We start from the raw sequence: 4,926 nt of genomic DNA, 5'->3' as shown, positions 1-4,926 counted from the left end.
CAACTCCAGCAATGTGTACTTTCATATGGGGCAAGTCCCATGTTGTTAGTGCCTGCGTCAGTCTTATGCCTGCCATGAAGCAGGCGAAAGATTTTGACGCATTAGCGGCCAAGAAATGGCGCAGTGAAATCTTATAGATTTCACTGCGTCACTTCCATGACCCTTTCTTGCGTCAAAACGCCCCCCCTGCATACATTATACCTGGCGCAGGTATAATGTGGCGCAGGGGTTTACAAAGTGTCGCATCTACCTAGATGCATCATTTTGTAAATATGGCACAACAAGGCGCGTTCTTTACCCCACTGGTGCGTTACAAAAAGTGTCGCACCGGCAGCGTAAAAGTGACGCACAGCCTCATAAATGAGACCCTGTATGTGTAATGTGTAAAACAACAGTGAGATGCCAATGGTTCCCCAATTCCCGTGGTTCTGATGCATTTGTGGTGACAGTGGTGCATGACACGGGAGGGAAGGAGCAATCTAAGGTAGTGTCTAATACACTATTAAAACGGAAATTCACACTATTCAGATAGCATTTGGGAGATCCTCCGCAGTAAGGCAGCCTGATCAATGTTAGGAGCAAAGATGTTTATGTGACTTCTACTTTAAACTAAAGTATTTGTTTTCTAAAGAACCGCTTATCCTATGCCAATTGTGGGGCATATTATCAAGCCCCTTAACGCCGCGTCATCGGCACTGTTCTGCCAATAACGCGGCGATATTTGCATCGCCCTATTATCAAGGCAGCGTTAAGTCAATTAACGTGGCTTAAAGCCATGTTAATTGACTTAACGCTGCCTTGGTAATAGGGCCCCTTTCACAATAAACTCATCGTGAAAGGGGGCGTACAGTGGGTGTTGCGGTGGGCGTTCCACCGCAACACCCATTCACTTCGACGCTGCCACCTATTATCAAGAGAGGCAATAATTGGTGGCAGCACCGAATTTAAGAACAGGAAATACCTGTTCTTAAGGTGGCGAAACAAGGAGAAATGCTTCATTTCTCCTCGTTTTTAGGTCTCGCAGAGAGACCTAATGCCGCCCATCCACAAAGCTGACTTTTACGATGAGGATTTTCAACAGTTCACGTGAATCACGTGACCACAAGCTCCTCGTGCACGAGCTCACATTCCATCATCAAAGGCAGCCCAGCCAGCCCAGCCTCCCTCACACAAGGTTCTCCCAGCCATATGGTAGCTCGAGTTGCCCACCCCCTCCCTCCCCAGCGGCTGCCTTCCGTGACTCGCATTCGATCATTAGAGGCAGCCCAGCCCTGCAGGCAGCCCACCCCCCTCCCTCTCCATATGGGCAGCCCACCCCCTCCCTCTCCAGCGCCTGCCTTCTCTCTCGCATCGCCTCACTGGCCTGTTTGTTACTTGGTGTGCCTTTGTCTGAGTTGCTTGTTAGGTCTCGCCTGTCGATGCGCATGCGCATCGAGCAAGCGAGACTATAGGGGCTCATCCAGACTTTATCTAACTTTCAAGGAATCGTGGCGATTCCTTGCAGTGCCCGTGACTTTTAAGCTCAATGCGCATGTGCATTGAGCTTAAAAGCGCGTGCACAGCCGCCCGCATTCCTCCGACACCTTTGAAGTGAAACTTAGCTTCACTTCAAAGGCCCGGCTTGTTCACACCCACATGCCGCTCTGCCCCGCTCCGCCCCCTCCCCTGAGTCATCCTGCCTGCCCCTTCCCGCCGTGTCGCATTTCTCCTCCCCCCTCCCCTCTCCCCTCTCCCCTCTCTTCCCTCCGTCTTGTTTTCTTTGATGCTGGTATTGCTGGCAGCGGCATTGCGCTTGGAGGGACAGCAACAACATAAAACTGACCATGAAGTTAATCACAGGACCCTGCAGCCGAAGGCTTCGTGCACTGAGCCCTCCCGGCATACACATAATTTTATCGCTCTCTTTCTCTCGCGCTCTCCCTACATCTATAGCTCCCCCTCCCTCTCTCCTGTCTTCCTCTGTCTCACTCTAACTGTGTTCCTCCCTCTGTCTCACTCCCCCTCTCTTTTTCCTCCTCTCTCCCTCCCTCTCCGTCTCGCAGCTTAGATTCACGTTTCTGCCTGTTTCACTCTCTCTTCCAACTCTCACCCCCCTCTCCATTTACTTACACAAATCTCGCAGATACCCCAAGCAGCGGTGCACGCAGTACCAATCCTTCTGTTATGCCACATCTCGCAGCTTAGATTCTTTCGCTCTTTCTTTTAACTCTCCACGTTTCTGCCTGTTTCACTCTCTCTTTTAACTCTCACCCCCCTCTCCATTTACTTACACAAATCTCGCAGATACCCCAAGCAGCGGTGCACGCAGTACCAATCCTTCTGTTATGCCACATCTCGCAGCTTAGATTCATTCGCTCTTTCTTTTAACTCTCCACGTTTCTTCCTGTTTCACTCTCTCTTTTAACTCTCACCCCCCTCTCCATTTACTTACACATATCTCGCAGATACCCCAAGCAGCGGTGCACGCAGTACCAATCCTTCTGTTATGCCACATCTCGCAGCTTAGATTCATTCCCTCTTTCTTTTAACTCCCCACGTTTCTGCCTGTTTCACTCTCTCTTCCAACTCTCACCCCCCTCTCCATTTACTTACACAAATCTCGCAGATACCCCAAGCAGCGGTGCACGCAGTACCAATCCTTCTGTTATGCCACATCTCGCAGCTTAGATTCATTTGCTTTTTTTTTTAACTCTCCACGTTTCTGCCTGTTTCACTCTCTCTTTTAACTCTCACCCCCCTCTCCATTTACGTTTCTGCCTGTTTCACTCAGCCACGCAACGCCACTCAGGCACGCAACGCCACTCACGCACGCAACGCCACTCAGCCACGCAACGCCACTCAGCCACGCAACGCCACTCACCCACGCAACGCCACTCAGCCACGCAACGCCACTCACCCACGCAACGCCACTCACCCACGCAACGCCACTCATGCACGCCACTCACACACGCAACGCCACGCACACATGCAACGCCACTCAGCCACTCACTGCCACTCTGCCACGCAACGCCACTCAGCCACGCAACGCCACTCAGCCACGCAACGCCACTCAGCCACGCAACGCCACTCACCCACGCAACGCCACTCAGCCACGCAACGCCACTCACCCACGCAACGCCACTCACCCACGCAATGCCACTCACCCACGCAACGCCACTCACCCACGCAACGCCACTCACCCACGCAACGCCACTCAGCCACGCAACGCCACTCAGCCACGCAACGCCTCAGCCACGCAACGCCACTCACCCATGCAACGCCACTCACCCACGCAACGCCACTCACCCACGCAACGCCACTCACCCACGCAACGCCACTCACCCACGCAACGCCACTCTGGCACGCAACGCCACTCTGGCACGCAACGCCACTCTGGCACGCAACGCCACTCTGGCACGCAACGCCACTCACCCACGCAACGCCACTCAGCCACGCAACGCCACTCACCCACGCAACGCCACTCACCCACGCAACGCCACTCACCCACGCAACGCCACTCACCCACGCAATGCCACTCACCCACGCAACGCCACTCACCCACGCAACGCCACTCACCCACGCAACGCCACTCAGCCACGCAACGCCACTCAGCCACGCAACGCCACTCAGCCACGCAACGCCACTCACCCATGCAACGCCACTCACCCACGCAACGCCACTCACCCACGCAACGCCACTCACCCACGCAACGCCACTCACCCACGCAACGCCACTCACCCACGCAACGCCACTCTGGCACGCAACGCCACTCTGGCACGCAACGCCACTCTGGCACGCAACGCCACTCTGGCACGCAACGCCACTCTGGCACGCAACGCCACTCACCCACGCAACGCCACTCACCCACGCAACGCCACTCAGCCACGCAACGCCACTCAGCCACGCAACGCCACTCAGCCACGCAACGCCACTCACCCACGCAACGCCACTCACCCACGCAACGCCACTCACCCACGCAACGCCACTCACCCACGCAACGCCACTCTGGCACGCAACGCCACTCTGGCACGCAACGCCACTCTGGCACGCAACGCCACTCTGGCACGCAACGCCACTCACCCACGCAACGCCACTCACCCACGCAACGCCACTCCCCCACGCAACGCCACTCCCCCACGCAACGCCACTCACCCACGCAACGCCACTCAGCCACGCAACGCCACTCAGCCACGCAACGCCACTCAGCCACGCAACGCCACTCAGCCACGCAACGCCACTCACCCACGCAACGCCACTCACCCACTCAACGCCACTCACCCACGCAACGCCACTCTGGCACGCAACGCCACTCTGGCACGCAACGCCACTCTGGCACGCAACGCCACTCACCCACGCAACGCCACTCACCCACGCAACGCCACTCACCCACGCAACGCCACTCACCCACGCAACGCCACTCACCCACGCAACGCCACTCAGCCACGCAACGCCACTCAGCCACGCAACGCCACTCACCCACGCAACGCCACTCACACACGCAACGCCACTCACACGCAACGCCACTCACCCACGCAACGCCACTCAGCCACGCAACGCCACTCAGCCACGCAACGCCACTCAGCCACGCAACGCCACTCACCCACGCAACGCCACTCACCCACGCAACGCCACTCACCCACGCAACGCCACTCACCCACGCAACGCCACTCACCCACGCAACGCCACTCACCCACGCAACGCCACTCACCCACGCAACGCCACTCACCCACGCAACGCCACTCAGCCACGCAACGCCACTCAGCCACGCAACGCCACTCAGCCACGCAACGCCACTCACCCACGCAACGCCACTCACCCACGCAACGCCACTCACTCACGCAACGCCACTCACCCACGCAACGCCACTCACCCACGCAACGCCACTCAGCCACGCAACGCCACTCACACACGCCACTCACACACGCAACGCCACGCACACATGCAACG

Source organism: Lissotriton helveticus, chromosome 7 (genome assembly GCF_964261635.1).
Source record: "Lissotriton helveticus chromosome 7, aLisHel1.1, whole genome shotgun sequence".
NCBI lineage: Eukaryota > Metazoa > Chordata > Amphibia > Caudata > Salamandridae > Lissotriton > Lissotriton helveticus.
Note: the sequence above shows the minus strand (reverse complement) of the source record.